The sequence below is a fragment of the Elephas maximus genome, chromosome 6, assembly GCF_024166365.1.
Source record: "Elephas maximus indicus isolate mEleMax1 chromosome 6, mEleMax1 primary haplotype, whole genome shotgun sequence".
Taxonomy (NCBI): domain Eukaryota; kingdom Metazoa; phylum Chordata; class Mammalia; order Proboscidea; family Elephantidae; genus Elephas; species Elephas maximus.
The window spans coordinates 122358009-122370620 of record NC_064824.1 but is presented as its reverse complement, the minus strand read 5'-3'; positions in this window follow the sequence as shown (position 1 = coordinate 122370620).

The following is a 12612-nucleotide window of genomic DNA, read 5'->3' as shown; positions in this document are numbered from 1 at the left end:
GCATGATCGTACCCATGAATATCTGACCTGGTTGTTATTCTGATGATGGTGTTTACAGAGGAGTATTATTCTGGAGGCATGAATTTGCTTATCACATAAATAACTTCTTTATGCTGATGACTCACAAATTTACATCTCCAGTCCCCTTCTGTTCTACTGTGTACTTGACATCTCCCTTTGGATATCCTATGGGCATATCAAATTCAACATTTCCAAAGCAGAATTCATGCTCCCCCACACAAAGGTCCTGCCCTTCTAGTCTTTCTCACCTCAATTAATGGTACTGAGGACCTGATGTACGTTGTTTGTTGCCATCTCTCCACATAGAAGGGGCTCAGGAAGTGAATTAATGGACACATGGTGCCTCACCATGAACACAGTATTAACGGATGAAGCATGGAGTCGGAAGCAGCATTGCAGAGTGAGTAGAGTCTGGTGGAGCCAAAGAGAACTGAATTCAATCCCAGCTTGCCTATGTGCTAGCAGTGGTCTTAAACAAGTCATCAAACCCTCATAACCAAACATTTTCCTGTCCAATGGAAATAATAATACCTGCTGCAGAATGACTGTGTGCTTTCAAATAACATATGTAAAGTGATGGACACGCAGTAGGACACAAAAATGATGGTTCTCATTCTTTTTACCGCTGTACTGACTGCCACTGTCATTCAGATACAAGGCCTGAAAACTCAAGGACATGCCAACAGGCCAGGAAGTGAGAACTCTTTTCTGTTTTCTCTTCTTCACACATCCCCCCCCCCATCTCTTACCTTGAATCTCCCACAGTGTACCTACTTCAGTTTACTTAGAACAATTCTTCCCCTAATGCATTCCATTAGAGCAGTTTCCAATGCTATAATTTCATAACTTTTGAATTAGAACAAATAATATTTTTCATTTATCAGACTGAAATGTTTGGATTATTAAAAAAAAGTATCTAAAGCTTGGAAATAAGCAAAAGGGTATTCTCTCTGTGCAGTGCTGGATATTTCTAGCAGGCCCACTGTCTTAGGTTGGGTTCTGTAGAGAAACAAAGCCAGTAAAGCACGTAAATTATCTATATCTATATATAAACTAAACCCATGGCCATTGAGTCAATTCAGACTCATATAGAAAGATTTATATCAAGGAAATGGCTCACATGATTGTAGAGGCTGGAAAGTCCAAGTCTGTGGCTCAGGCTGGGGGCTCCTCCTGATTCACACAGCCACAGGGGCTGGGGCCCAAAACTGGCAGGCCAGACAGGAGGGCTCTTGTTCACAGACTGCAAATATTGATGAATCCCAAGATTCGTAATCAAGATGACAGATAGGCTGCTAGCTCAAGACCCAAGAACCAGTAGTCAGATGAACAGGAACCAGCTGCAGGATCTAGAGTGGGCAAAAGCCCAGAAGCCTTGCAAGAGAGTCCACTTATACCGGATGTAGGCCACACCTCCAAGGAAACTCCCTTTCAATTGATTCGCTACTCACAGCAAATCCTATCATGGAGGTGATCACATTATACCAAATCTCATCATGGAGGTGATCACATCATTATATGACTGCCAAACTACATCACAACTGCCAAAACCCTGAGAATCATGGGCTAGCCAAGCTGACACACAACCTTAATGATCACATCTGCCCTCTTGAAGATTATCCAATTTTTTAGGGGGTTACACCTTTGTTTGACTTTCAATTTACTATTGATGTGGCAAATTTACAAGTCTCTAAAGCTAAAAATTGTAGAAAACTGATATGGATGCGAATTGTTTGTTTCAGGGGCAAAGCAAATAATTCCAATTCATTGAAAAAAGTAACTCCAGAGGTTACAGTTTATTGACTAGTAGGACCTTTGCCAGTTTTGTATCTCTTAGCAAATTCATGTCAGCTTTCTATTGACTGACTGACTGTAAATATTTGATCTTTAAATTCTCTTTTGAGCCAGTCTTAGTATCTTACCAGTTCCCTCATTAATTAATGAGTTGAATGGATTTTAACCTTTGTATTTATATAAGAACCATATTTTAACTTTTTGAAAATTATACTTTAATAGGAGCATTAATAAGTTAGTATTTAGAGAACAATAAAAGCTTTGGCTGAAATGTTATCCTACTAAGAAGCATTAAAAGGAAGAGCGGGTAACATTCAAGATTCCTTCCTAAATGGTCTTTACCTTACTACAGGTATTCATCCCTTAACGTCCCTTCGGGTAATGTCCACTGCATATATGCCAGTGTTCTCATAAAGTTATCCCAATCTGAGAATGGGAAGTAGCGGACTTGATTTGCTAAGTAGAAAGATTCAATCTGTCTCTCACTAGCTCTCTGGGTCTGCCCCAGGGCCAGGGAAGGGGGTCCTGGGGCCCACCCACAGCTGCCTGTTCCACTGCGTTCACCTCAAGCAGGAACCTGCAGACATCCCTGGAGCCACAGAAGGGGACACTCCCCCACTCAGTCCAGGTGCCCTGCTTGTGATGCCTGGGCCTGTGGCCACAGCTCCTCCCAGGCTGGGGTGGGTGGGGCTGGAAGCAGTTTAAAGCCCATTAAGGAAGAAGGTTTTTTTTTTTTTTTTTTTAGGGACGAAGGGGAAGACAGGAAGAGTGGAAAGAAGGGAAGGGAGCCAGCTGCACAGCTGGGCCACGGGGTGGCTGGCTGGTGGGCGGTGTCTGGTGCAGCTCTTGGAGACTGGATGTTGACCACTCAAGATCAGCGGTGGCGGAGCCAAAATTCTCGCAGAGTCCCTTAGTGCGGTGGGGGCAGAGGTGCTGGTCCCAGGCGGAGTGGTGACTGTCCCGTGCGCCTCCCTTCTGCGTATAATATGGTGTTCGCACAAGATCCAAATCACATAGCTGTCCTATTTCACAGAAGTATTGTGGGCGTTAAGTAGCACATGCCTATGTTTCTGTACTGTTTTTCATTACCTTTGTAGCCATTCTAAAAATTCTTTTTTTGAGTAGCACAGAATGAAAATCCAGGTCATTGAGTCATCCTCTCCCACAGGCAATGATGTGGATCAGCTTTTTTTTTTACTTTGGAAAAAGTTTTCACCAGTAGTTATCTTTCTTTACATGGCAAATGAGCTGTTTTAGATTGTATTGAAATAGGACATTCTATTCACCGCCTGCTAACATGTTTGAAACACATAAAATGTAACCAGAGTGATATGTGGTTGTGAAATTTTTGATTTCTATAGTCCCACAAATTAATGGAAATAAATCAAATCAGATGTCGTTCCCATCCAGTACTTTATTCCACCCCAGTCAAACCAAGAGAAGCCTGTCAGGATAAATTGCAGAGACAAATAGAGCTTGGTGACGTGGTAAATTATCATGATGATTTTAGTTTTTCTTTTTTTTTTTTTCCTCGCTTCAATTCCAAATGGAATTTATAAATTCCTCCTAAGTGTCAGGAAAGAAATAAATCCATGAAGTGAAGGTGGGACAGCCAATTCTTTAATGCCTTAATTCTGGGTTATTAAAAGTGCCTGGAATTGAATTGTCATCAGAGGGCAATTTATTAATCCTGTATAGACAGTTGTCTTGTTTTTTTTGCACAAATTAACTGCAGTGACTTTGGGTAATTAATAATAAATTAGCTCTTCTCACACCCAGGCTGTTCTATATCAGCACATGAACATCATAACTGCCTATGTTCAGAGCCATTGCCAGAATGGCAGCTGTACACTGTCAGGTAGGAATTATAGGGGCAATGGAAATATACTCCCAATCATATTGTTCCCATGTAATTTTAGACCCTATCTTTGCCTTTGTAGAGGTTACATTCCAAAAGAGGACACAAACTTTAAATTACAAAAACCAAAAAACCAAACCCGTTGCTGTTGAGTCAATTCCTACTCACACTGACCCTATAGGACAGAGTAGAACTGTCATGCCTTATAAGGTTTCGGAGGAGCAGCTGATGGATTTGAACCACGAACCTTTTGATTAGCAGCCATCGCTTTTAACCACTGCACCACCAGGGCTCCAAACTTTAAATAGATGATTAAAATTGTGAGGAATGCTATGGGCAGGAAGCCCAGAGGGGTATAGGGCCTGGAAGCAAAGGAATATAATCTACTCTTTCAGCCTCAGGCACTTTCTACATTTTTCTGTCGTACTCTTTTCTTTTGATTTCTTTTCTTTCTCTCAACTACCCCAACTGATGAATCAATATTTATCCAGTACCTACTACATGCTTGGAGTCCCTGGGTGGTATGAATTGTTAATGCACTTAGGTGCTAACCAAAATGTTGGAGGTTTGAGCCTACCCAGAGGTGACTTGGAAGAAAGGCCTGGGAATCTACTTCTAAAAAATCAGCCGTTGAAAATCCTAGACAGCACAATTGCACCCTAACACACATGGAATCTTCATGAGTTGGGGTCAACTGGACAGCAAACTGTTTACTACATGCTTTTTTTTTTTATGACTGGGCTGGCTGGAAACTATGAATGCCCTAATCTTTGCTGATTAATAAAATAGAAACAAAGTCGATCAACACCCAAGCAGAAATTACAAGAGATTGATAGACAATATAGTATATAGTATCAATGAGGGAACTGAACTCCATAAGCTCCAAGTGCTATTTGTAGCTGAGAAAGGGAGAAACCACAGTGTGCTGATGCCATAAAGAAGAGATTTGTGGAAAAGTTAGAGCATGAGCGAGGCAAAGAAAGATCGGAGGAGGATAGACGCTGCCGAGACCATTCAGGGTGCAACAACGTTTTGTTTAACAAACACTTCAGAAAGTTTATTATGTGCCAGGAACTGGTCTAAGTGCTTTACAAATGAGAAATCATTAAATCTTCTTAACAACCTTACCTGTATTAGTATTATCATGTCCATTTTACAGATGAAATCTGAAGCTCAGAGAGGTTAAGAAGCTGGTTCAGACCACACAGCTATAGGTGGCAAGCTATGATTTGTACTGGGAGCAAGTCTCCTCTGACTGCTGTTGACTGCTGTCTGCTGTCTCCCCAAAATTAATTAACCAAGGCAAGGCGTTTGAAAAGGAAACAGCTGTGGAGATTCAGTTAAACTGTGGATGTGTTGAGCTGAGGGAACATCCAAGCGGACATATCAGGTAGACATTTGGGCAGGCAAGCTGGGGCTTATTTGGAAAGCTGGAAGCTGGAGTTGCAGATTCAGGAATGAGTCATCTGCCAAGTGGCCATAGGTGAAGCAAGGAATATCTTCTAGAGAGGGCAGATCTATTTTTTCTCTGATGGGACACTTAGTACCTTCTGTCTTCTTGATAGTCATCTTGATAGTCATTAGATAGAAGGAATTTTCCATTGTGTTTTAGTTGCATGTCACTAATTAAAAGATTACAAATCAAAGTGAGGGGAAATGCGAGGATATTTTTAGTTGTGAAATGTACCCATGGAGTGACACCAGGTCCCCACTGCAATACTGTGTCCAAAGCTGTCACCACGAATGTAGGTGCTATTGTTCAGGAAGGGAAAGGCTGTTTTTGAGGGGCAGCGAAACTTCTATTTTGGATATTTCTTGTTTTGTTTTGATAGCAGAGCTTCTAGTTGTTGAAGGAAATGGTTTGAGGACCTTTTTCAAACTTTTGCAAATCAAATTGTTTAAGAGTGCTGAACTGTTGGTATCATTATTCTGATTAACAATTTAAAACCTGATTTTGAATTATTCATGGTGTTTAAATAACTTATCAACATGAACAAAAATGATGTGAAAATGTTGCAATTAGAAAAGCTTACTTACAGCTTGTAGACAAATACCCTTAATTAAGGAATATTGCCTGCTGAAGATGAAGCTTCCGGGAATCACAGAGGAATTGGAGAAATGGAAGTCCAAAAGGAACAAAAAAGGGGAGGGCCACTTTGATGTAACCTAATGGCAATAGAATGCATGAGAATGCACTGAGAAGGGATCTTAGAAGGTCTACCACTCCCCTTGGGGAGTAAGCTAAATAGAAGAAATAAAACAAACAAACAAACATAAAAGAGAAAGAAAATTTAGAATAATATGACGCATTCAACTTTCAATTGCTTGCTGGAAGACTGGCAGGAATAGTGGGTGTCGATGAGTAAGTAATCAGAAGTACCAGAGATAGGATTCAACTAGGGGCAGGAAAATTAGTCTAAGGAAGAGCTGGACTGGAATTTCATGCCAGCTCTTGAGTGCGGCATCTGAGCACCTGAAGAAACATTGAGGATCCTTGGTTATATTTCATATGCTGTCTCTGTATTTCCTCCAGGAACCAGATCCTTAAAGGTGAGGAAGACGTTTAAGGTAAATGGGAGACCACACCATTAATAAGCATTTGTTCAAAAAAACACTTATCATGTGCCACTGAGATAGGGGCTGAGGCTCCAGAGCCAAGTACCACCCACTTCTTGTCTCATAAAGAGCTCACAGGTTTGCTGGGGAAGAAGAGAAGCAGATGAAGAGTTGTGTGTGTGTGGGGGGGGGGGGGAGGGGACAGGGGAGTGCACAGAAAACAAAACAGAGGGATTTTCCAGTGGTGCTATAAAAAAATACAAGTGAGTGGCTTTAACAAACAAACTTATTTTCTCAGTTTCGGAGGCTGGAAGTCTGAGTTCAGGGTGCCGACTCTAGGGCTTGGCTTTCTCTGTTGACTCTGGGGGAAGGCCATTGTCTCTCCAGGTTCTGTTTCCTGGTTGCTTGGAGATCTCGTGTGGCATGGCATCAATCTTCCCCGTCTGTCCTTTTTTGCTGTTTGCTCAATCTGCTCTTTTGTATCTCAAAAGAGATTGACTGAAGACACACCCTACAGTAATATTGCCTCATTAACATAACAAAGAAAACCCATTCCCAAATAGGACTATAAAAAAATAAATAAATAACCACAAGTGTGTGTATATATATATATATATATATATATATATATATATATATATATATATATATATATATATAAACCCTTTGCCATTGAGTGGATTCTGACTCATAGCAACCCTATAGGACAAAGTAGAACTGCCTCATAGGGTTTCCAAGGAATGTCTGAAGGGTTCAAACTGCTGACCTTTTGGTTAGCAACCGTAGTTCTCAACCACTATGCCACCAGGGTTTCCAACCACAAGTATAAACCAAAAAAAAAAAAAACCTGTTGCTGTCGAGTTGATTCTGACTCATAGCTACCCTATAAGAGAGAGTATAACTGCCTCATATGGTTTCCAAGAAGCGCTTGGTGGATTCAAACTGCCAACCTTTGGGTTAGCAGCCATAGCTCTTAACCACTATGCCACCGGTGTTTCCAAACTACAAGCATAGGGGTAAGGATTTACAACACGTAATTTTGGGGAAACAATTCAATCCATAACAGGGACTTTGCTCTCTTAGGGCCTACATGTGTGGAGGCCCAGAGTCTAAAGACAATTAAGGTTACTGGGATTGGGGGGCCCACATGATGGAAAGGATAAGTCACTGTACTAGTCAATATTCTTGTTTTCAATAATATATACTAATGCTGGTGAATTTAAGCAGCAATTAATAGAACACTTTTTTGTTATTGGAAGGCAGCTCCTTCAAACAATGGAAGCCTAGATAGGCAGACTTGCCAAGTGGCCAAATGGAAGATAAGTTCAAAAGCAGAATCATCTCACCATACTAGTTAATGTGGTTGTCTATCATCGCCACCTTCCCTGACAGACACTGTCACCATGCCACTGGGCTCAACTCCACATCCATGAATGCCTTTAACTGTTCCCACTTCACTGAAACACTCACCAAGATTTGAAGTGCTGATAGGACCATGTCTCCATCGTATGCCCAAACCCAGATGCCAGAGGGAAACTTGAAGATGTCCATCTCCTTAGTTTTGCAAAGTGGGACTCCCTCCCAAGCTCCCCACCTATTCGTTGTTGTGGTTGTGTGCCCTCTAGTCAATTTTTGAATCACCAGGTCTTTCTCCCACGAAGCCAGTGGGTAGGTTTGAACCACCAACCTTTCAGTTAGCGCTGAGCACTTAACTATTGTGTCATCAGGCATATTGGGGGATTTCCTAAATAAGAAGGATGTTTGGTGACTGATGTTGTCACTAGTATCCCTTCTCTAACCAGATGCTCTGCCCTTCAGCTGTGGAGTATTAGAGGCTGACTGGTGGCGTAGTGGTTAAGAGCTACGTCTGCTAACCAAAAAAAAAAAAAAAAAAACGGTCAGCAGTTCAAATCCACCATGCCATCCTCAGAAACTCTATTGGGCAGTTCTACTCTGTCCTATAGGGTTGCTATGAGTCTGAATCTACTTGACAGCAACAGGTTTGGTTTTGCTTTGCATGGGCAATGGGGCATTTATGTGCACTCTGCTTCCCGAGAGATACCTTGCTTATCTCCTGAGCAAGCTCCCATTACTATCTAGAGGAGGTGAGAGGCAACACAGCTGCCATGATACACTGTCACACCCAGACATTTTGAATATCCCAACCAAAATTCCAGAGTGAGTTTTTTTTTTAACTTGGTGAAAATATACACATCAAAACATACTACAATTTAACAACTTCTACACATATTGTTCAGTGATATTGTTTACATTCTCCACATTGTGTCAACATTCTCATTATTTCTGCTCTAGCTGTTTAACGCCCATTAATTTAGACTCACTGCACCCTAAACTTCTCATCTATGTTTTAGAGTTACTGTTGTGCTTTTGTTCTCATATATGTATATATTTTAAAGCACAATACTTAAGAATGAAATTCTTTAGTTTTTGAGTTAAACTGTTAATTTTTACCCACATTGGGTTCACATTTCCTATCACTATAAGGAAAAATTCACTGCTACCTGGAGAATGATTTCTCCTCCCCGGCCCACCTCTGGGAACCATTAATAATAGTCCTTTTCTATATCTTCACTTGTGGCGTAGTGGTTAAGTGCTATGGCTGCTAACCAAAAAGGTCGGTAGTCCAAGTCTGCCAGGCACTCCTTGGAAACTCTGTGGGGCAGCTCTACTCTGACCTATAGGGTTACTACGAGTCAGAATTGACTCGATGGCAGTGGTTAATAGGTAGGTAGTATATCTTCTTGTCTTCTCATAAAAGTGAGATCATACAATATTTGTCCTGCTGTGACTGACTTATTGCATTCAGTATAATGTCCTCCAGGTTTATCTGTGTTGCAGCATATACTAGGACCTCATTTTTTTTTATGACTGAGTAGTATTCCATTGACTACTGAAGGATTTCATTTTACTTAGATCCACAATCAACATCCATGGAAGCTGCAGGAAAGAAATCAAACAATGTATTGCATTGGGCAAATCTGCTGCAAAGACCTCTTTAAAGTGTTAAAAAGCAAAGATGTCACTTTGAGGACTAAGGTGTGCCTGACCCAAGCTATGGTATTTTCAATCGTGTCATATGCATGCTAAAGCTAGATGATAAATAAAGAAGATTGAAAAAGAATTGATGCCTTTGACTTATGGTTTTGGTGAAAAATATTGAATACATCACAGACTGCCAGAAGAACAAACAGGCCTGCCTTGAAAGAAGTATAGCCAGAATGCTCCTTAGAAGAGGGGCGATGAGACTTCGTCTCATGTACTTTGGACAGGTTACCAGAGGCAGATCCTCAGTGAGATGGGTTGACACAGTGTCTGCAACAACGGCCTCAAACATAGCAATGATCATGAGGATGGTGCAGGACTGGGCAGTGTTTTGTTCTGTTGTACATAGGGTCGCTATGAGTTGGAAGTGGCTCAAAGGCACCTAACAACAACAATAGTATTCCTTTGTATGTACATACCACACTTGGGATGTTTCCATCCTTTTGCTATTTTGAATAGTTCTGCAATGAACATAGGCGTGCATATGTCTTCATGTTGCTACTTTTAGATCCCTGATATATATACCTAGGAGAAAAACTGGTGGGTCCATCAGGTGAGGAAATCTGTTACCCTGGAGGCAGTGCAGATGACAAGAAGCAGCAGCAGAGAAACAGCAGCAGCAGAACCAGAAGACAAGTGTGAGAGAAGGCTGGACCCAACTCATGGAACAAGAGAGCTGAATGCCTTTGGCAGGAGGCTTCCTGGTGGAGTGGGGTACCTCCAGACACTTATTGGTGGAGCTAAAGAACTTTGGAATATTTGCCTGAGCATGGCAGATGCAGGGAGTGAAGCCCAAGGGACCGAGAGGCCAAGGAACCAGAAGCTGAAGAGACAAGCAACACAGGAAACAGAGCTGCCTCAGTCTCAAATGGTAAGGGCTATGGCCTCTGGGGTCTCAAAGGGTGGAGTCACCACTCAGATGGGCTAGGAGAATGGGGCTGCCCAAATGCAAGGGAGCAGTGTTGCCATTCTAGTAGGCCTGCAAGGCAGAGCCGAAGCCCACGGTCAAGGGGCCTTCACTCAAAATCCGGAGAGTCTGGAGGGCAGGGTCATTGTGTGAATGGTCTCAGAGAAAAAAACAAACCAAACCAAACCCAGCGCCGTCGAGTCGATTCTGACTCATAGCGACCCTATAGGGCAGAGTAGAACTGCCCCATAGAGTTTCCAAGGAGCGCCTGGTGGACTCGAACTGCCGACCCTCTGTTTAGCAGCTGTAGCATTTAACCATTATGCCACCAGGGTTTTCAGTCTCAGAGAAAAGAGGATTATTTTCAAGCCTTGACTTGCTTGTTGTCTATTATCCTTTTGTCCCCTCCAATTTCTCCGATTTGTAATGGAAATGTCTAGCTTATGCTTGCCCCGCCATTGTACTTTGGAAGCAGATAACTTGTATTCTAGATTTCACAAATGAAGAAGAATTTTTGGATTTTGGATTTGGAGTTGATTTAAGACTTTTGTTATGGTATGATGGGGTAAATGTGTTCTACATGTGGCAAGGACATGAATTTGGGGGAGCCAAAGAGTGGAATGTTATGAATTGAGTTGTGTCCTCCAAAAATGTGTATCAACTTGGCTACTCCATGATACCCAGTATTGTGTGATTGTCCACCATTTTGCCATCAGATGTGAGTTTCCTATGTGTTGTAAATCCTACCTCTATGATGTTAATGAGGCAGGATTAGCAGCAGTTATGTTAGTGAGGCAGGACTCAATCTATAAGATTAGGTTGTGTTTTAAGTCAGTCTCTTTTGAGATATGAAAGACAGAAGCGAGCAGAGACACATGGGGGACCTCATACCACCAAGAAAGCAGCACCTGGAGCAGTGTGTCCTTTGGACCCAGGGTTCCTATGTGGAGAAACTCCTAGACCAGGGAAAGATTGGTGACAAGGACCTTCCCCCAGAACCGACAGAGAAGGAAGGCTTCCTCTGGAGCTGGCACCCTGAATTTGAACTTCTAGCCTCCTAAACTGTGAGAAAGTAAATTTTGTTAAAGCCATCCACTTGTGGTATTTCTGTTATAGCAGCATTAGATAACTAAGACAGGGTCATAAGGTAGTTCTATTTTTAATCTTTTGAAGAATGGCCATACTGTTTGGCACAACAGTTGTACCATTTTACATTCCCAGCACCAATGGAGAAGAGATCCAATCTCTTCACATCCTAGCCAGCATTTGTTATTTTCTATTTTTTTTTTTTTTTTAAATCATTGCCATTTTGACAGTGGTGAGGTGATATCTCATTGGAGTTTTGATTTACTTGTCTCTAATGGCTGTAAGATCTCTATAAGTTGGAATTGACTCAAAGGCAATGGGTTTTTGGCTTTAATGGCTAATGAAGATGAGCATCTGTTCATGTGTTTCTTGCCACTTGGCTATCCTCTTTGATGAAGTGTCTATTCATGTCTTTTGCCCATTCTCATATAATTAATCTTTAAATTCAGTGGAATACCATTCAACATTCTAGTAGGATTTTAAAAGTAACTTGATAAAACTCTAAAGTTCATTTGCAAGAAGGAGATCCAAAAATACGTAAGTTAACCATTAAAAAAACTAAGAGTACACACTAGCCTTTACAAAAATTAAAATATCATACAAAGCCATTACAATAAAAAGTATGACATATGTTCAAGAAGAGATATATAGACCTGTAGAATAAAATGGAGAGCTGAGAGATCCCATGACTATATAGGCCTTTGCATACAATAAATGTATACAGCATGTAAAAATCAATGGAGAATTGACAGATTAAAAAAAAGAAAAACCTGTAGATCTTGAAGGGTTAAAACCCTAAACATAAATGGTAAAACTATAAATTTAACAGTAAAAAATGTAGAATATCTTTGTGACACAGGTAAAAATATGCTTTTAAAACAAAACCTGAATCAATACCTTAGAATTAAGAAATATAGTAAATTTGATAATAGCCAAATTAACAATTTCTGTCTGTTCACCAAACAATACCATAAGCAAAGTTAATAGATGGCATAATGAGATTAGGTAATTGCAACATATAAAATTGACAATGGATTAATACCTAGATTATACAAGATAGTAACCAAAAGGAAAAATAGGCAAAAATATGATTGGGCAATTCAACCAGAAGTTGTTTTTGGGGGTCATCGAGTCTCTACCGACTCATAGCAACCATATGTACAACAGAACAAAACACTGCCCTCCTACTCCATCCTCACAATTGTTGCTGTGTTTGAACTCTTTGTTGCAGCCACTGTATCAATCCATCTCATTGAGGGTCTTCCTCTTTTTTGACGACCTACTACTCTACTAAGAATGATGTCCTACTCCAGGGACTGGTCCCTCC